The 21788-nt window shown below is 45.9% G+C and overlaps 1 protein-coding gene across 5 annotated transcripts in view; it reads right to left on the bottom strand.

Moving 5' to 3' along the window:
• Positions 1 to 21788, bottom strand: part of TENM4 (teneurin transmembrane protein 4) — a 3045593-nt gene that overhangs the window by 590821 nt on the left and 2432984 nt on the right. The window lies entirely within an intron of this gene.

Raw genomic sequence — 21788 nt, 5'->3', positions numbered from 1 at the left:
GTTGAAGCAGAGAACACAGATCCAAGTGAGTGAGGTGGCAAGATGCCCCAATCCCTTCTCTCAGACCCTCCACCCCCACCAACCCAGCGGTCACTGCAAACACACATCATATGAAAATGGGGCTTGTTCCTGGTCCCACAGCAATGAATAGAAGCAAGTAGGGTCCTAGCACCTTGCAAGTCCCATACAAATGCTTCCTCTATGCAGCCTTCCTGAGAGGCTTGAATGTATTCTCCCATCTTCACCTTGTCCTATGGGAGTAATGGTCTTGTCTTAAAATCATGAAGGTATGCCCTTTTTACAATCCAAGCACCCAGCACAGGGCTTGGAGCAAGTGGGAACTGAGTGTTATTTGCACAAATGCTTGACTGCATGCTGTGACGGGGGTAGACAGGGAATGGAGCATGGGGCTAAAACCTAGGGTTGGTGGTCAGTGGCTCCCGTTAACAGGTCTATCACAGATTCACCAGATAAAAAAGTCACTGGACTTCTCTGAATCTTACTGTCTTGCTGCTATGGTTTGAGTGTATTCTGCAAAAGTGTTGGAACTTAAATTCCTCAGTGTGGTAGTGTTGGGAGGTAGGAACCAACAGAGGTGCCTGGGTTGTGACGGCTCTGCTTCGTGAATGGATTAATGAATTATCATAGGAGTGAGTTAGTTATCTCAATTATGGGTTGTTATAAAGGAAGGCTGGCCCCCCATGCTTTTCTCTTTCACATGTGCTCACTTGCCCTTCCGCTTTCTGCCCTGAGAGCAGCAGCAGGAGGCCTACACCAGATGCTGGTACCATGCTTTTGGACTTCACAGCCTTCAGAACTGTGAGCCAAATAAATTTCTTTTCTTTTGCCCAGTCTGTGGCATTCTGTTACAGCAGCAAAAAGTGGACTAAGGCACTTGCTCTGTGGAATGGGTCAATTTTCCCATAGCATACCACATGGGAGTGTTGGAGTCACCTGGGCAGAAGAGTTACACCTTCCATAGAAGAGTTCTGGTCACGCCTTACACAGAAGAGTTACACCTTCCATAGAAGAGTTCTGGTCACGCCTTACACAGAAGAGTTACACCTTCCATAGAAGAGTTCTGGTCACGCCTTACACAGAAGAGTTACACCTTCCATAGAAGAGTTCTGGTCACGCCTTACACAGAAGAGTTACACCTTCCATAGAAGAGCTGTGGTCACGCCTTAACAGAAGAGTTACACCTTCCATAGAAGAGCTCTGGTCACGCCTTACACAGAAGAGTTACACCTTCCATAGAAGAGCTCTGGTCGCGCCTTAAACATAAGAGTTACACCTTCCATAGAAGAGCTCTGGTCGCGCCTTACACAGAAGAGTTACACCTTCCATAGAAGAGCTCTGGTCGCGCCTTACACAGAAGAGTTACACCTTCCATAGAAGAGCTCTGGTCGCGCCTTACACAGAAGAGTTACACCTTCCATAGAAGAGTTCTGGCCGCGCCTTACACAGAAGAGTTACACCTTATATAGAAGAGTTCTGGTTACGCCTTACACAGCAGAGTTACGTCTTCCATAGAAGAGTTACATCTTCCATAGAAGAGTTCTGGTTCTGCCCCAGCTGCTGATTGCAGCCTCTGAAAAATGACTTCCCCTCTCTCAGCCTCCGTTTACTCATCTGAAAGAGGGAAACTCTGAACTGAGAGACATGTGAGGTCCTTACTGGCCCTAGAATCCAATGCCTATAAATTTGATTTATGGGACTCTAGGACTAAGGAGATAGCTATACAAATGAAAGGTTTTTCCAAATGAGGAAAAGAAGTTCTACCCCACTCAAAAGAAGGATAAGGGGAGGTACTAAAGTTTTAGGTCATTTGCCTCAGGTCATTGCCAGAGAGGGAATAGGAATTTGAACACAGGCCCTCAAAGCTTCAAGGTCTGTGTACTTTTTCTGCCCCATACTACCACACTCACCCACGAAAAATACTACAAAATGCCTTTTTATGCAAGAGACCCACTAGGCTAAAGAATAAGGCATGAAGGATACACTTAGATACAGCAGGTTAACGTCCCCAAAAGCCATTATTTGAGAAGTTCCCTGAATTCATATTTGCCAGATACATACATCTAGGATCCTTGCTAAGAAAACATGACTGTTATAAGGTAAGGAATTGCTGGTAATACCCATGAAAAACAAAATCCACTTACTTGTAAAATTTGGTTGTCTTCAACTACATTTAATATGTTTCTTTATGACAAATTATTCTAAATAAAGAGTAACTCTATTAGGCAGGAGCATTCACCAGACTCTGCCCAAGTATAGAGTTCCCTTTGGTACTCTCTGGAGACTGGCCCCTGAACTATCTTCAGGGTAGAATTTTGTTTTTTTGAGACGGCGTTTTGCTCTTGTTGCCCAGGCTAGAGTACAATGGCACAATCTTGGCTCACTGCAACCTGTGCCTCGCAGGCTCAAGTGATTTTCCAGCTTCAGCCTCTTGAGTAGCTGGGATTACAGGTGCCCACCTCCATGCCTGGCTAATTTTAGTATAGACGGGGTTTCGGCATGTTGGCCAGACTGCTCTTGAACTCCTGACCTCACGTCATCTGCCCACCTCAGCCTCTTAAAGTGCTGGGATTATAGGCGTGAGCCACTGTGCCTGGCAAGGGTAGAAAAAGTAATGGGCACAAGTAGAATTAACAAGACAGTTTGGGAGCAAACATTGAAAAGTCCTTATAAATCATATTATACTCACCAAGATTAAAATAGGCAGTACACTAAGTAGGATATGACTATCATTTTATGCATTTCAAATAGGCAATAATGCCTATTCTACCTTTAATTTTTAGTACCCTTTCTTGTTCTTTAGAAGTTTACTACCCCCACCACCACCCCCCAACTCCACCCCAAGTTCCAAAGACAGCAGGAAAGTGGCCTCCCGGCTTTAACGATGGGCAAGGGAAGAGGCACTTTCTCTGGCGTCTGGGCCTTTCCCCAAGTGCCAACCATCTGGTGGCTTTTAGGACACAGAGCTGTTTGCTTTGTCCCCAAGGGTCCTCCTGCTGGAGTCCTAGTCACTTTCAGTGACGTCGACATTGATGCTTGCATGAAACACTGGAAGTCTTTCTCAAGCCCCTTTTTTTGTGTCTGGGTTATGAAACACCATCATCTCTCCCTTCCCTTCACAGCTTCAGGCCAAAGCTTGTGTCTTGGCTTCTCACCTGCGCCTTATCATCCCTTCCCTCTTGAAGAAGCTGCAGGGCTAGAGTTTTTACTCCTCCTCTCCCCTCATCTTTGCCAAGGCTTCAGGGAAAATCTCATCTCTTTGTCTTCCCTCTTTGAATCTGTTTATTTCCTTTTCAAATCCCATCCCTAAATTCCTTTTTTTTCTCAAAGTACCTCCAGTGGGCAACACAATAACAGTTAATGAAACTAAAATACTCATTTGTTGCCAGAAAGGTTTTAAAAGAAATATTTATATGCTAGCATTCCATTGAGGGGAAATTGAGTTAGGAAGGGATTACGGTATTCATTCATTCTCATATTCACTCATTCATTCATATACTGAGGATTGTTGCTGGGCAGAATACAATGATGATTCACAAGCAAATCCTGCTTTTGGGAAGCTCACAGGCTGGCAAGAAAAGCTAGACATGGCCACAAAGAACTATAATGTTCGGCAGTTTTGTAAGAGAGATTCAGACCGTACCTAACGAGTGGATAGAGGATAGGGATCGCCATGGCTCTGACAAATGGTGGAAGAAGGCCTTGCAGCAGACTTTGTATAAGGTAGGGGGCTTGGAGACAGCGCTGGTGCTCCACGTTTGGGAGGCGAGGCATGGGAAGTCCAAGCATGACAAAGAACGAGTGTAGATCTCAGCTTTCCAGAATGTGTGAGCTGTGCAGAGGTAAGTGGAGGACATCGCACCCAACAAGAGATGTGGGGCTCAACAGGCTGGGGAATGTGGTCATTGTTGCGTGAGTGATAGGGAGCCTCTGGGTGCTGTTGAGCAGGATGTGACATAATTGGAGATCTGCTCTAGGAGATGAATGTGGCAAGCCTTGCACAATATGAACTGGAAGAGGAGTTGCCTGGGGCGGGGGGGCTCCTAATTGTGTGCCAGGCATTGGCCAGGCTGTTAGGTGCTTTGATCTTATTTAGCCTTCTAAACAACTGCAGGAGGCAAGCATTCTCCTTTCAGACTTGCAGATGAAGAAAGGAGACTCTGGGATCTAAGCCGCTTGCTCCAAAGCCCCTCGTGAGGAAGCAAAGGAGACGAGATCCAAATCCTGTTCTTTTCCTCTCTAGGCAAGTCATAAAGCAAGCTGTAACCCTGTGCATGACACTGTGTACCTGACACCACTGTCTTTCTTCTCCCAGTGCATCTCCTGCCTGCCCACGGATGTGTGGGGCATGATCATTTCCCGGGCTGCCTTTCAGGAAAGCCCAGGTGGAATTAAATGCAGAGTGCCTCTGCTTCTGTTGGATTCCCCCAAAGTGACTACAGATCAGAGATAAGATGATGCCTTGAGATAACACTGCAGAGAATTTCAAAGGCAGCAGGAAACCATTCTCCTCCCTGGCAAGAAGTGTTAGTGTTGTCTTTCCCATCTCAGCTAAGCCAAGGTAGCAGGAGCAGTGGACACAGAAACCCAGGAGAAAATCTTCTGGATACCCAGGAATCTGCTGGGGCCCTGCAGAATGTCAGTGAGAAACTCATCATTCCTGCGCTCTGGGCTGACCCCCTGTTTAGGGAACGCAGTCCAGAGGACTCCTAATGTATGCAGAACTGTATCGTCGCACTAGCAGCCTGGAAGAAATGATCTCCCATCAAGATGCCTGCTATTAAAACTTTGTTTAAGGAAAAGAAAAAGATCTTCTCATTTTAAACATGGGACATAGTGATAGGTATGTTCTATACTTGACAATCAAGGGTCTGACAAATCATGGAAGAAGGTCTTGCCTTCACTGTGAGAGGAAGCCTGTCACAGTGGCAAGAGGTGGAGTTTTGGAAGCAGAGTGGGGCTGAATCACAACTCCCCAGGTCCACAGTTACGCAGCGTTGGCCAAACCACCTAGTTTGTTTGTTTGTTTGTTTTACATTTCCTTATTATTAAATGGGAATGAAAATAATGGACTAAAGAGAATAAGTACCTGACCCTTAGTACATACGTCATAACGCAGAATTATTTCTTCTAGTCTTAAATGTTCAACATCATGGGCGTTGCTTTCTTAGGGAGGTAGCTCTCCTTCTCACAAATTTACCAATTGAAAAAATGAATTTTTGGAGAAGAAAATGCTGAAACTGTAGCAAGCTATTCTGTAGCTAGCTATATCTTTGAGCTAGCTCTTATGACCAGTGTCTTATCATTATGCATCTTTGCAACTTTCTTTTCCATCAGACTGGGAGCTCCTTGAAGACAGTGACGGCTGTGTCTTCAATTCTTAGCACACAGTGCTGTCTCTTTCTCCCTCAGTTACCTTATTTTAAGATCTGTACAAATGATAGAGTCTGCAGTTCTTCTGATATTTTTATGTTCCCAGACTGGTTTGAAGAGCAACACCGTTAAGAGCACATCCAGTCTTCTAAAGACTATCTCATTATCATGTAAATTATTAGCACAAAATACTTCACCTTGTTACTCTGCTAAGAGCTTTGGTTTCAAATCCAAGCCAATTATATGTGCCAACATTCTCAATAACATCTTAATAATGCCAATCCTCCCAGGCCTCTGGATAGAATCAGACCAGGTGGAGAGATCCGGAGTCCAAAGACATCTTGAAGGGGTCATGGCAGAGGGGAAAGAAACGAAGCAGCAAAACTGGATTCAAATCCTGGCTGGCTATGTAGTTGGGACGAGCCAGCTGGGATCAGGATGAGCACTCAGTAAAGGTTAATACCCTTCTCCTGACTCCTGAGAAAAGTAAAGCCATAAAACATGTTGCAAGTAAACAGGGAGAGAAGATCCACCACATTCCCGAGTCCATTTAGAATATGGATTTTTTTTTAAAGCCTTTCTCTCTAAGGACTGGATGAAGCAGGTTATTTCATTTTAATTATGGCAGCTGCAGCTGCTGCTTGTGGATTCAAAGACCAATTTTCACATTAAAAAGAAAAAAAAAAAAAACCATATACACACCCACACATAAACTCACCGAGAAACTTCGCTGTATACACAGAACAACATCTCCTTCAGAGAGCACTCCAGTTAGGTGGAAAAATCTAAAATGCCCTGCTCTAGACACTCAGAGCCAGGTGGAAATCCCTGTGCGTGCTCACTCCCAGTTCCCCTCCCACGTTGCCTCCTCTCTGTCCTGAATGTCAAAGAGCAGCTCGTGAGCCACACAGTATAATGGAATGTTCTGCGGTGAGCAGCTGCATATTTTTAATGCACACAAGGGGAAATAAAGGCAGCAGATGGTTTTATGTAATCTTCCTATGAATTTTTAACTGAGAGTCCTCATTCATGAAGACCAGAAAAGGGTTTTTTTTCTTTACAGGTCCTCTGTGGGTCAAGCCAGCCAGCTCTGTACATGCCCTAGTGAGGCTGTGTCTGTTTGCATCTGCCACGGCAGGAAAGCCACAAGTCTGCTTGCCTTCTTCTGGCTTGGTTTCCACTCGATGTTCTCTCTTGTGATTCTTTCTCTGGGAACACACAAGTGGTTCTCAACATTCATAATGGAAAACTCATGGCAAACTCATGAATGGCTCATGAACCCTTCACAGGAATAGGTGTGCTGTGAAAATCTGAACCAAGTGTAGTCTTATGTTTGAAATGACTGAGGACCCGTGCTATGGTGGGGACGTCTGTTAGAGAGAGGGTCAAGGGGAACAAGTGGAGCAGATGTACCAGTGTAAGAGAAAAGATACCAGTTTCCACTTCTAAATGTGAGCATGTGGTGTTTGGTTTTCTGTTCCTGTTAGTTTGCTGAGGCTAATAGCTTCCAACTCCATCCATGTCCCTGCAAAGGTTATGATATTGTTTGTTTTTATGGCTGCATAGTATTCTAGGTGCATATGTACCACATTTTCTTTATCCAGTCTATCACTGATGGGCATTTGAGTTGGTTCCATGTCTTTACTATTGTGAATAGTGCTGCAATAAACCATAAGTGTACACGTATCTTTATAACAGAATGACTTATATTCCTCTGGGTATATTCCCAGTTATGGGATTGTTGGGTCAAATGGTATTTCTAGCTCTAGATCCTTGAGGAATTGCCACACCGTCTACCACGATGGTTCAACCAAGTTACATTCCCACCACCAGTGCGGAAGTGTTCCTATTTCTCCACAGCCTCACCAGTATCTGTTGTTTTTGATTTTCTAATTGCCATTCTGACTGGTATGAGATTGGAGTTTTGCATTTATCTAATGATCAGTGATGTTGAGCTTTTTTTTATATGTTTGTTGGTGGCATAAATGTCTTCTTTTGAGAAGTGCCTGTTCATGTCTTTTGCCCACTTTGTGATAGGGTCAGTTTTTTCTTGTAAATTTAAATTGCTTTTAGATTCTCGATATTAGGCCTCCATCAGATGGTCATAGGGAGGAGCACATGGTCATAGGGAGGAGAACAACACACACTGGGGCCTCTCAGGGAGTGGGAGGAGGGAGAGCGTCAGGATAAACAGCTAAAGCATGTGGGGATTAATACCTAGGTGACTGGTCAATAGCAGTAGCAAAACACCATGCCACACACGTACCTGTGTAACAAACCTGCACATCCTGCACATGTATCCCAGAACTTTAATAAAATTAAATATAGAAAAAAAAAAGATACTGGGCTCTCATCTGAGAAAGATCATGTGTTTAGAGGATATGCAAGAACTGCCCATACGAATGGCCTAATGGAGAGCACTGGGAGGGGAGAAAACAGTTCCCAAACAGCCACAGGTGCTACAAGGCAGCCTGATGAACTCTTCGTTATCTGTGGAGAGTTTTATCCATTTTCTGAAACTTGCTTTTATTTAACCAATGTCCATCTTTAAGCCCTTCAAGCACACTATCAAAAATTTTGGGATTTAAAAGTGCAGTCCCTGGCCACTCTCATCCCAGACCCTACATGCTCTAGCTATAAACCACAGTGTTTTTAACACCTCACTGTCTTCCATGGCTCTTTCCTTGGCCTGGGATGCCTCTGTAGTGCTTGTCCACTAGTTTCCCTGGGCATCGTCCCATTATATTCTGGTGAAGCATCTCCCCTCTCTTGGAAACCCCTTTTCCCACTGCTCCCACCATGTGGGTTGTGACAGTAATAGGTACTGTGCATTAATTATTTCTGGCTCTCGACTTTCCAGGCACATGGTGAGAATATCCACCCCAACAGGGTCATGTCACTAACTGTGGTATGAGTTGTGAGGAAAAGTGTACCACTTGTAGGTGTTAGATTTAACTGTCAATGCAAGACCCTCCAGAGCTCTCTTTCAGTACAGTTGGGATCGCTTGTCAGTCCGGGTCCCTGGGGACTACAATGAACAGAAACCCCTTTCCTCTCACCAATTCTATTGCCCACAGAGGATGTGGAGTGCAAGATGGGATGAACCCCTTGTTGCTATCAATCCTCTATGATTTGGAGGATGATTTGTACCCAGAATGAACTGGCTGATCTGGTATATTCATGGGTCCCCTGACAATTGTCATGGTCTTAAATAATCCTTCCTCACTGGCTGTCATTGATTGGTTCAGGGCTGGGCACCTTCACAAAGCTGAGTTAGTCATCGTACCAGACCCCATTCCTTTCCTTGAGGATACCAAAACCTGATAGAAGATGAACCAATTCTTCCCTGGGCATTCTGAAATCAATAAGTGAAGAAAGAATGTAGTATCTATGAGTGCGAATTGTAAGATGCAAAAATTGAAAGCTGTTGGTGGCCATGTGGATGTTACGGGTTGAAATGTAAACTCTAAAAGGAAAAAATGCTGGAATCCAAACCCCCAGTACTGCAGAATGGGGCCTTATTTGGAGATAAGGTCTTTATAGAGGAAATCAAGTTAAAATGAGGTCATTAGGGCAGACCCTAATCTGACAAGTGTCCTTATAAAAAAAGGAAAAAGTGGGACACAGATAGACATGCACACAGGGAAGATGCATGTGAAGATGGGAGTCATGCTGTCCCAAGCCAAGGAACCAGCAGAAGCCAGGAGAAAGGCCAGGACAGATTCTTCCCTGGCACTTTCAGAGGAGCAAGGTCCTGCTGGCATCTTGATCTCAGATTTAAACCTCTAGAACTATGCAACAATACGTTTTTACTGTTTAAGCCACTCAGTTTGTAGCACTTTGTTAACACCAGCCAAAGGAAATCCATAGAGTGAGGAAAGCAGGTCTGTGGTGAGAGAGGCAAGTTCACTCACCTAAAGGGTCATAAAAAATCTAAACAGAGTTTTAACCGAATCTAAACAGTTCCAATCACAATTCTCCTGCATCTCTGCCTTTTCTCTGGCTGGAGGGTTCATCTGCTTCTTGGATTCTTGAGATGGTAGTAAGTCCTTCTGTTTTTTTTGAGACTGGGGTCTCCCATGACTCCTAGACTGGAGTGCAGTGGCATGATCTTAGCTCACTGCAGCCTCTGCCCCCTGGGGCTCAAGCAACTCTCCCACCTCAGCCTCTTGAGTAGCTGGTGTGCACCACCATGCTGGTTCCTTCTTGGTTCCTTTCTTTGCAAAGACGAGGTCTCCACTAAAGACCATACGTGTGCATCACCATGCTGGCTATTTTCTTGTGGTTTTAGTAGAGACGAGGTTTCACCATGTTGTCTAGGCTGGTCTTGAACTCCTGAGCTCAAGAAATCCATCTGCCTCAGCCTCCCAAGGTGCTAGGATTAGAGGCGTGAGCCACCATGCCTAGTCCTTTCTGTTTTGAGTATGATGGTTTGGAGAGATGATGGTTCTGTTACTTCAAGCCAAGAATCCTAATGAACACTGTTATTAATATTTAATAAGGATCATGATCATCACCTTGAAGTTAAGAAAAGGAGTAATATGAATGGATTCATGTACTGGTGAATTGACCAGACTGGTGGCTCCATCAGGCCCAATGCAAGCAGTGGGCCTGTTTGCATTTACAAACTGGCCCACTGCTTCTAAATGCTTTTCAAACATGTCCCCAGAAGACAGAGACAGGGTCCCTCCCGTCTGGCTGCAACAGCCTTCTACATTCACACAGTTTGATCCTCCTGGTGTTTTCTTTAATCCAGTAACAGCCAGAATAAAATCTGAAAAGGATTTTCTTCTGCACAGTTATGCCTTTCTTCCTAATCCAAACACAACTGCATGCCTGGCCCCTTGAAATGCTCCGAAAAAAAACTCGAAAGCCCAGCCAAATCCCTCATCGTGTTTTATGTTATTTTCTTGGCTGTACAAGCTTAGGGACCCTTTGTTTCTTCTGCTCTGTCCTTGGACTTTTCCTTCCCACATTTGCCTGTGTCCTAGCTGCTATACCAGCAGCAAGGGCTCCCAGCTAGCAGAGGGGGAGAGGGGCACTCAGAGGGAAGGCAAGCTGGAACTGATTAAACATCTCAGACTTGAGCTGAAGGTCTCCTGAAGCAATTTACCAGCCTCCTGGAATAACCATTGAACACAGGCCCTCACAGGCAGAATGTGGCTGGATAACAGGGTATGGATTATAAGTTTGGTCTTGCAGAGCAGAAGATCATTGTTCAAGGTACATTTGAGCCTCTGGGACAGCCACCGTGGTATGAATGAACAGAATCATTACACCTTGAAGATCTATAAAAGGCAAGACTCTAGCTCTTCTCTGAAGGACTAGAGATGGCGATGATTCTCCTGAGCAAGATTTGATGACTAGAGGATTGTAGAGTTCACCACCCCCTCCCCAAAGTAAAAGAGGATCTTGATTTTTCCTCATTCATTCTCTCCAGGACACTTTATAAAAACATGATGGCTTTCTCAAGCTGCCAGCCATCTGATCAGAGAAATTAGAAAAGAGCAGGAATTTTCCCAAATCAGCTCTGAACAGAAGTTGGGCGAGTGGGAGTGGGCAGGCTGGATGGACACTGTGCTAGTCACCTGTCTGCTTGCTCCCAGATCCACTCCCCATGCGACCCTGCTCTGCTCTGTTTTGCAGGGAGCTACGCTTCTCGGGTTCCCTTGCTGACTGGCTTCTGGGTAGGCTGGGCTAATGAAAGACCCTGGCAGAAGACTGGAGATGAGAAGACAGCAGCCAGTGTATCTCCACCTCTCGCTTTGTCTTCGACAACGTCCTTGGCAGTGGCCACATAACCCCTGGGGCTTAGGTCCTGACAGTCACCCTACAAAATGGTTCTAGCTCCTGCTAGATTATCCCAGCTTCTGGGATCTGGAACGATCACCTCCTCTGATTGTCCCTTCAGCCTCGGGGTGATAGTCGTTGCTGATTTCTGGGTGGAAACACATACTGTTTAGCTTCTTAGCTGTTTTGTCAACTGTTGGACCAATTCTTTACATTAAATTCTCTCTATGGAAAGGTCGAGAGTGGATTCTGTTTTCCCGCCTGGACTGTGACTGATAAAGGTGCTGAGAAAGACTGCAGGCAGGAGTGTCACTCTGTGGCCCCCAGGACAGTGAATGTGCAAAGGCTCTAAGTGCTTGGGCTAAGATAAAGAGCCCCTTACAGCACTGACCGCTGCAGTCAAGCCCAAGAGGGAAGGGTGACAGGTGGGGCCCCTGTGGGGCTGGAGAGGCAACCCTGGAAGGAGAATTGGGAGATACAAAAACAGATTTTTGCTTTTTTCCCTCGTGATTCCAGTTAGCTTGCATGGGACTTTTTTTTTTTTTTTTTTTTTTTTTTTGCTGCCATTTGATAAACTAATGTGGGGAAGGCCATCAGGAAGTCAGTGAACACCAAGGAGCGTGGCTTTGTCAGAAAGCTTTGTCAGGTTAGGGTGTCTTGAGGCACTGCAGGAAAGCTGGAGGCTAATGAAATGGAGGCAGACCAAGAAAGACACCTGTCAGTAGATTGGTGACACACTGACATCTTTATGGGATGTGACTTGGGTCTTGTCTGTGTAGATACCTACAACTGTAGAGGGTAGCATTGGTCCTTCTAAACCCAGTGGGTGGGGAAAATCACTCTTTACCGAGAGAAGAGGGAGTCAGGAATACAATGAGAAGACATTTTAATGACTGCTGAGAGACAGGGCATCCTTTGTCAGTGAGAAAGAATTTGGATGTGAAAAAAAGTATCTATTAACAGACCGACACAGGCTGTGACTGAGAAAGAGACAAGGGCAAAATAAAGCCAACTAGAACTGAAGGACAAAGACTTGTAAGCTCTCCATGGAGCAGGCCCCTCGGGTGGTGAGCCAGCTTCCTAGCGGAGGTCAGCTTCCCACCGTCAGAACAGGGGACTCTGGAATCCCGGACCAGGACGCATTTGCCTTTTGCTTCTGCTCAGGCCCTTGTCACAAGTGGCCTTTTATTGACTGACCCAAGTGTCCCAGAGCTGGAAGGGCAGCCAGGTGCAGAACAGCAGGGCTGTTAATGAGCTGCCGTATGCCTCACCTCCCAGGAAAACTCTCCTGGTTCCAGAGAGGAACCCGATGCTGAGACTCCAGCGCAGACATGGCTGCCACCTCGCCATCCACATCCACCTTCTCAGACCTCACGTGCCCACCCACGCAGATACACATGCTTCCTTCTGCCTTGGTGAAGCTGCAAACATTTGTCACGGGAGAAGCCCAGTTGGAAAAACAAAGAGTCCTTTCCAGAGATGAAAAAAACAAGACAATGTGGAGGTGGCATATATTCCCCCACTTCATTTTTTTCTAATGAAAAAAAGTCTCATTTAATAAACATTTTTAAACCAATTATAGCTTATAGAAAAATTGTGGTGATAGCACAGGGTTCTGCTACACTAAAAGTCTAGTTTTCCCCATATTAATGCCTTCCATTAGTATGGTTCATTTGTTATAATGAATGAACCAATATTGATAGATTATTATTAACTGAAGTCCATAATTTATTCAGACTTCTTTAGTGTTTACCTACTTTTTCTCTCTAGAATCCATGCAGGATACACTACATTTACTCATCATGTGTCCTTAGGCTTCTCTGAGCTATGACAATTTTTCAGATGTTCCCTGTTTTTGATGCCCTTGACAGTTTGGGTGAGTACTGGAAAGGTTTTTGTAGGATGCCCCACTATTGGAATTTGTCTAATGTTCTTCTCATGAAAAGACTGGGGGTGTGAACTCTTGGGATGAACTGTCCTTTACGTTTTTAACCATTTTTTCGTTGCAAAAGCCATGCCTGTACTCTTACTGGGGCCGTGGCCGAAAGCTCAGGGAGCAGCCATGGTAGACATGCTCTGCTGTCCGGCAGCATCTACGCGGTCTCTGCCAGCCTCCACCCTCAGAAGACCACGAAGCCCTCGCAGTCTGGCCACAACCGACTTCTCCAGCATCAAGTCCTGAATTCTCTCTTTTATCTTTCACGCCAGATTTGCTTGTAATTTTCCAAACATGCCCATACCCTTTTGTAGCTTCACGTCTATGCTCCTGCTGTTTCTTCTGCCAAAAACGCCATTCCTCCCCTTGGCTAACTGAAAACTCCACTCAGAAGTCAGAGCCTAGCACAAAAAGCCTCCTCTTGGGCGCTTTCTCTGATCCACCACTCCAAACACAATCAAACCCTGTCTTCTCTGTGGCACATGGCACATTCCTGTCCATTCCTGACAACCCTGCTTACCACCCTCATACCCTTCAGCATGGGACATTATATGTCAATAACTTGTTTACTCTTCGTCCCCTCTGCCGGAATAGAAGCCTCAAGATATTGGTCTGTTATGTTTATTGCTACATTGAGAGAACAGTGCTTGGCACACAGCAGGAACTCCATTGTTAATATTTGCTGAGTCAATGAGTGATACTGCTGGAAGATTTCCTACGGTTTTTTTTTTTTTTTTAAGAGACAAAGTCTTGCTCTGTCATCCAAGCTGGAGTGTAGCGGTGTGATCACAGCTCGCTGTGGCCTGCAACTCCTAGGCTCAAGTGATCCTCCTCCCACAGCCTCCCAAGTACGTGTATCTACAGGTACATACCATCATGCCTGGTTATTTATATTATTATTATATTTTTTAGAGATAGGGTCTTGCTATGTTTCCCAGGCTGGTTCTACAACCTTTACTGTTACTTGGGCATGCTTCTGTTTCTTCAGGTGGACTATGAACTTCTTGAGGAAGGACCAGATATAGATCCTGTTAAGAGAAGCTGGCATTTTAGCGACACCTTGAAGACCCCTTCAGGACATGCTGGTCATCCTTAGCCACTGTTCCTTCTTTCAGGACATACCCGCCCCCCGCCCCCGACTTCCTGAGGAGTATCTCCATGTGGCTGGAAGAGACACATGGCGTATTAAGCAAGGTCTTCTCCAGAAGTTTGGAATCTAAGAGCTTCGAAGCAGTGGCAAGGCCCTTTTCTTTCTAGACTAGACTTCCGACCTTGAACATTGCCCCTGCTCTATTACTGAGTGGTCAGGACCATCTCCAAGAACTGCCCCCATTAACTCATTTGATAAGGCAGAAACAGCAGCAGCTCTGAAACCCAAGGAGTGGGCTCCAGCCTCCGCCTGTGACTAGCCTGGGAAGCACGGAAAACCTCTCTGAGCCTTTGGTCCTTCACCAGAGAATGGAAATAATATTAATACTTACAACGCTACTAGAGGCTTATTGTGGGGACCTACTGAAAAACAAATAGCGAAGCACTTTGTAAAAGTAAAGTGTGATCTAAGGCATTTTTACTGTCATCAGCAGCAAGTACCCGAGGCCTCGTGGTTCCTGATTCCCGCGAATTTTGGCCAATAACAATGGAGACAAGCAGCGGACTGGAGATGAGCGCTACCAAGTAGAGCTGTAAAGGCAGGTTACCGGGCCTTTGGACTAAGATCAAAATCAACTGTGTATGGTAATAAACACATATAAGCCAACCCCATGTTTATGGCATAACAGATTTGTCTTCTGGCTGTCTCCCAGAAGCCCTCGGGCTGAGGACTGCACGGCATGTCTCCCTTTGATGCTCCTTGCAGCCCACCTGACTAACTGGGGTTGGGGAAAAGCTATGTGTTGCTTGGGGAAATCCACTTCCAACCTTGGCTGGGGATTCTGCATGCTGATTATATAAAAATGGAAAATAATTTTATTTTATAATTCCATGTAACATAAAGGAAAGAAAATAAAGTAAAAGGAATATCGACCTGGAAAAATATATGTAGCATGTAGGATGGAAGAGGGTTAATATCCAATAAAGCTCTGGTGCAAACTGATGAGGGAAAAAATTCAAGACCACGGCAAATAAATTGCAAACAGACATGGCTGGGTTATACAAGAAGTATGCTAAGAGAATGCACACATGGAAAAAAATGTTCAGTTTCTCTAGTAATCAAAGAAATACAAATTAGAGCAAAAACAAAATGCCATTATACCTAAATTGTCATTTTTTTAAATTTAATGGGCTGAGATGATGGGGAAAGGTCACTGTGCCTTGAAGGCAGTCAACAAAGAGTACTTATTTACCACCTATTATATACCCGCCATGACTTCAGGCATTCTGGATAAAATAATCAGACATGATCCTCAGCAGCAGGGGGCTTACATCCAGGGCATCTGCTTTCTGGCTGTGCGACCTCGAGCAAGTTATTCAACAACTCTCAGCTTCCCATGTCCTTATCTGTCAAACATGGATCATGATACCTACCCTCGGAACAGTTGTGACAATTATTGACAATTATAAATCTTCCTTACCTGCTAACTGATTTGATTCACCCAGCTCGAAAGCCTAAGTTAGGCAGGGAGCATTAGCCATGAGTGCAATTTGAATGTGAAAATGAATACTCCAAGAGGGGGCTGGGCACGGTGGCTCACGCCTATAATCCCAGCACATGGGGAGGCTGAGGCAGGCAGATCACGTGCGGTCAGGAATTCGAGACCAGCCTGGCCAACATGGTGAAACCTTGTCTCTACTAAAAATATAAAAATTACCCAGGTATGGTGGCACATGCTTTTAATCCCAGCTACTTGGGAAGCTGCGGTAGGAGAATTGCTTGAACCCAGGAGGTGGAGATTGCAGTGGGCCAAGATCATGCCACTGCACTCCAGTTTGAGCAACAGGGTGAGACTCGTCTGGAAAAAAAAAAAAATCAAGCAAAACAAACAAAACCCCAATACTCCAAGAGGGGAAGTTACTGGGAAGTTACTGGTCCAAGGTCATAGAGCCAAGGGCTCCAATCTGGTTTTTCAGGGTTCTGGGTCATGCTTTCTGTGGTGTCAGTAATGTGTAAGGGGCCCTGAAGTGAAGCAGGTGAGGACTGTTTCAGGTAGCACAGAGGCTCGGAGGAGGCATGAAGAAAGGGCAGGGTGAGGCCAAGAGAGCACGCTGGGGCAGAGCCTTCAGGTGCAGATACCTGTGCATATACAAAGGCTTGACCCTGCATTGCCCATGTGGGGAGCTAAAAATGCTCAACAAGGCTACACGGAAAGGTGGTCGCTGGGAAGGCAGAGACCAAACTATGAGATGCCTTGCACTGCGAGTCTGGAGTTTCATCTGTTGGCAATGGTACACCCTGGACACTTTTAATTTAAGGGAGTGCTATATGCCTGCATGGCAGGCCCCGCCTGTGCTCCTCTCTTCCATACTTCCGAACCCAACATGCACTGACCCCATCTGCAGTCAGCAGTGACCGTGAGTGAGTTTTCCATTTCTTTGACAGATGATTAGAAAAGGAGGAAGTGGCAGCTGGCCCGTTTATTATCTGCTCCTACCAGGCACTACAGGATGATGGGCAGATGTGGTGAAGCAGGAGCTGCTGAGCGCATCCCAAAACAACTCGTCATCTACACACTCAACAGGCACCACTGAATTGTGCTAATATTCGAGACACATCTTGTCCAGAACAGAGGAAGAATATAAAGGAATTTCTCCAAAGGTGATCTGGAACTCTTGCGGATGAGCAATGTCTGGGAGAATAAATTTGCTGTTCGAATAGATCCCTCAGTCAGCCAGAAAAGGAGCTGAATCAGTGACCTGGTTGGAGGCTGGAACCCGGGCACAAGTTCACCAGGACACCCAACTGAGGTCAGGAGAGTGGAATGGTTTAGAGCTGTCTGCCCATAGCACTCCCTTAAGTTAAAAGCATCCGGGGCGTACCACTGCCAACAGATGAAACTCCAGACTCACAGTGCAAGGCATCTCATGGTTTGGTCTCTGCTTTCCCAGCAACCACCTTTCCGTGTAGCCTTGTTGGGCATTTTTAGCTCCCCACATGGGCAATGCAGGGTCAAGCCTTTGTATATGCACAGTTGCCCTGACCCATGCCAGCCCCTCTAGAAGTCTCCGCTGAGTCAGACACCATGCCTTGGGTTTCCCTCCCCATACAATGTTATTTACTTACTTATCTCTCTCCACCACGACAGACTGGTCCATTTCTTATCCAACTCAGCATCTCGAGACTAGCATGAACTCTGACACACAGCAAATATGCATATATTCAGTAAATGTTTATTGGGCGGATGGAAGTTTGGGTGGCTGGTTGGATGGTTAAAAAGAATGTTTGACAAAGCTCATCCATAAATATACAGAAGATCAGGGCAGAAAGGGAGCTATGGAGACCAGCGAGGAGGCTGTCACAAAGGTCTACGCTGTGGAAAAGGCAGGCAGATGGAAAGGAGGAGGCGACTTGAGCGATGATGGTAGATGAACTTAATAGAACCTGGTAAGTGATGGCACAGAAAGGGTGAGATAGCCGTGCCTGAGGCTGACCCCTGGTTTCCAGGTGGCGCAGAATGTGAGGCACTTAAGACAAGAGAGGGCGACAGGGACCCAGGTGTTAGCACTTCATATTGGCCGGGGCATGGTGGGCGGGGCAAAGCACGTGGGGGTGGGTTGTGAATGGGAAGAGGAGATCACCAGCTGGGGTTTTATCAGCAACAAAGCAGCCCTGTGGGCCAGTAGAGCCCCTGGTACCTATTCCTACCCCACCTCCAGGTGACCCTTTGTGAACTTTCAGTGGGCAAACCTTGGTTAAGATGGCTCAGAAATAGGGTTTATGTGATTCCAGCAAATAGAAGGCTCTTCTGACTCAGCCAGGGTCCGGATCTTTCCAATGAGTGAAAAGGAAGAGGCCCTTTCAATAGTCTGTACTAAAGGGTGACATCCCGGAACTCACCTCCCACGTGGCGGTGTGAGGGGAAGCATGTATTATCTCTGCGGTGTGATGGATCCCAAGGGAGTTTGTTCAATGGAGTGCAAAGAGCGCAGAGTTTGGAGTCAGGCAGACCTGGGTTCAAACACGGTGTTTGCTGCTCAACAGCCAAGTAGCCTTGGACAAGTCCCTTCCCTTCTCTGAGACTTGTTTCCATATCTATAAAATGAGGGCAATAAAACCCATTTTCTACTGTAAATGTTAACTGCAATAAGCTTGCATATGCCTGGCACTTTCTTCCCTTTGACCCTCCTTTCCACTGAAGGCTGCATTCATCATTTGAACAATGGGGAGAAAATTATTCTAAAGCAGCCTGTCAAGTACTCATTGGGTATTTGATATGTGCTGGGCACCCTGAAAGCAAGAGAACAAGCTACGTGAAGGTTCGGCCCTCTATGGACTTGAAGTGATCAGTGATATTGGCGTGCATTCCTGTATAGGCATGTGCATTTTATGTCAGTTCTTCAGGCAACTCACTGCATGGGGCTGTGCTCAATTCCTCCATTAGCTCACACAGGGCCTGTTAACCTCCGTACCAAGGGCTGCCCTCAGGCTGGGATGAGATCACTTACGGAAAAGCATGGTAGGTGTGTGGGTGCGTGGGAGTGCATGGAAATGTTCAGGGAAGGTCCCGCGTCACCCGTGCAGAGTGGCTTTCCTGGGAGTTCTCAGAGGCTCCTTTCTGCTTTCTCACTTAAACACTTAATGGGTTTCACCCTTTTAAGTGACACCTGCTGGAAAACCGTAATTGCGCACATAATTGCTCCGTGGGAATGGAGGTGGGTTTATTTCCCTACGCTGGTGCTTTCCTTAGGAAAAGAAACAGTGCACCCATGAATACTTTTCCTATGTCCTTACAGTGGGCCCACATCGGGCTGTTTCCCTGGATGCAGGGCAGCTGGCCTGGGGGGGGTCTGGCAAGGTAAGAAGAAAATACCTACTGAAGCATTCAGCTTTCCAGGAACCAAATATCTGGCATTGGGCTCAGTGAAGCCACAGGGCCCTGTTACAATATCAAAAGGGGAAGATTAAAAAAAAAAAAATCCTATCAGAAGTTTCCCTGACAAGCATTCAAATTAAATTCTGAGAGACACGGTGGCCCCCCTGTAGAGTCCAAAGGGAGAGATGCAGGGTTGAGATCTGGGGTAGATGATGTTCCTGCTGCTCTCTTCGCTTCTCATGCAGCCTGACACAGGGGAGGTGCTCAAGATAAGGAAGCTGGGACCTTCGCAGTAACACAAATGATCATAGTTAGCATTGTGAATAAGAATCCTCTTAATGATTGATCAAATGAAACAGAGAAGTCTGGGAAGGCAGAGAAATGGGAACTAAAAGCTGGACCAGGGGACAAGAAAACAGGCAGTAGTGCCAGCCTCCATATAGCTATAAATACATCAATATATGACTATAAATAGTTGTACAAGTGCTTAAATGTAGTTCGAGCTTGTCAGGTTCAAAAACTGATCACTGGTCTGTGGCTCTACAGAAACGGTTCTTTTCCTTATAACGAACACTCCCTCCTTAAGCCAGCTTCCACTCTTCCACTCTGGATTTTTTTTTTTTTTTTTTTTTTTTTTTTTTTAGCTTTCCTAGATTTATCTGAACACTAGTAAGAGTGAGGACTTTTTTTTTTTTTTTCCCCAGATGAACCTGTTTGCCTGTTTAGATAGATTCCTTTGTGCGCTGGTGCCTGAAGTTCAAGCTCTTCCTTCTTTGCATTCATACAATGCATAGGAGAAAGCTGCTGCCGCCCTGTAAGCAATGGGCTCGTCTTCCCAAAGTGTCTGCAATTCTGTTTTCAGGAGACTTGATTCCTGCAGGGAGGATACTCGGGATTCACAGTCCCTAACTCACATGGTACTCATCTGGGGAGTGAGAGTCAGGCCTCTGACGCTGCCACAAAACCTCCATTACCTGATACCACATGGAACAAAGGTGTATAATCAGTAATAACACAGAGTACACAAGTCCCCAGATTTCCATGTCTCAGTCCTGTAGCACAAATAGTAAAGGGAAAATGCACCTCGTTACTTGTGGAAATCCTTCAGAAGCCTGTTAGGGGCGTTCCTGCCCTCTAGTCGAAGTCTCCTGAATGCAATCTAAACTTTCTTTGATGGCTACGGATCACGCACAGCTATTCTTTTTACTCTGCTCTATTACGCTGATGCCCTTTGTGACTACTCCCTTCTGTAGGGTTATTTGCTCCTAAATGAAATGGCCCCCGGCATCATTTCATGCTTTTGAAGTTTCTGCGCTTTCTCTGGCTCGCGCTATGCTATTCTCCCTGACTGTCAGCACTCCGGTATCACTTTGTACTCCCTTTGTTGTGCTTGCATCGGACAGTGAGCGAGCCCTCGGAACACGAGTCTGCAGCAGGACTTGGCTCACTGGACTCTCATTATCTGGCTACATCTGTAGCAGATACCAAATACCGGCTTTTTCAACACCCACTTCAACCTCTTTCCAGTGCGCGGTCTTTTCCATAAGGCTAGACAGCTGGAAACAATACACTGACTCCCTTGCGGCGAGACCCACGTTCCACGGAGCCAACGCACCCACAGGCTTGTAGAGGGCGGATGTTGTTACAGGAGGGGTTGACGATGCTCGGTGCACAGTGGTGGAGGTGTTTGTTTATCTGGACAGCTGTGGCGTAGGCTCTGCTGCCTATTTCTTGGAATGTTGAGTCCCAACGAGTGAGACAAAGGGGATTCCATTAAAAGAGCCCTATGCCATGCAGCGTACTTCTCTGGTCCTGTGGCAGCCAAGCTTCAGTCCCTGGCATTCCTGAAAGGCTTGCAGGCCACCTAATATCCTGTATTAAATCCTTTTCTGTTTAAACTAGCCAGAATAGACTCTGTTGTCTGAAACTAAGAACCTTGACTGAGCCAACATCCGTCTGCCCCAACACTGTAAGCTCCTTAAAGAGAAGAAATTTTTCATGTGTCTTTATCTCCCCGATACCCCAAACATACTTTGTGCCTTGAAGACCTGTACTGGCTGGATGACTGAACTAAGACAGGGTGTAACGACAAGCTCCCCAGAGGCCCCACCCAGCACAGACTGCCCTGATGTACTGCTGCAGATCTGCTGATGCCTGGGAAATCAGACCACCTGGTTTATTGAATTCTGGTATAAAGTAAGCATAGGGCCTGGCGCGGTGACTCAAGCCTGTAATCCCAGCACTTTGAGAAGTTGAGGCAGGCAAATCACTGGAGGTCAGGAGTTCGAGACATGGCGAAACCCCTTCTCTACTAAAAATACAAATATTAGCTGGTCATGGTGGTGCGTGCCTGTAGTCCCAGCTGCTAGGGAGGCTGAGGCAGTAGAATCACTTGAACCCAGGAGGCAGAAGTTGCAGTGAGCCGAGATCGTGCCATTGCACCCCAGCCTGGGCGACAGAGCAAGACTCCATCTCAAAAAATAAAAATTAAAAATTAAAAAAAATAAAGTAAGCATAAACAAATCGGTCGCGAGTGTGGGTTGAGAGGATTTCTTATCAGAAAAATCTGAAGACTGCAGTGCATGGCCAAATTGAAATGTGTTTTGTCGGCTCGGAGGCTGTTTTTCGTTTCCTGCTTGGCTGGCTCTCTGCTGCATTCCAAATAGCTGAGGGACTTCCAGATAATCAAAGTTCTCTAACCATAC

The sequence above is a fragment of the Saimiri boliviensis genome, chromosome 6 (assembly GCF_048565385.1).
Source record: "Saimiri boliviensis isolate mSaiBol1 chromosome 6, mSaiBol1.pri, whole genome shotgun sequence".
Lineage (NCBI taxonomy): Eukaryota > Metazoa > Chordata > Mammalia > Primates > Cebidae > Saimiri > Saimiri boliviensis.
Note: the sequence above shows the minus strand (reverse complement) of the source record. Positions and strands in the feature narration are given on the sequence as shown.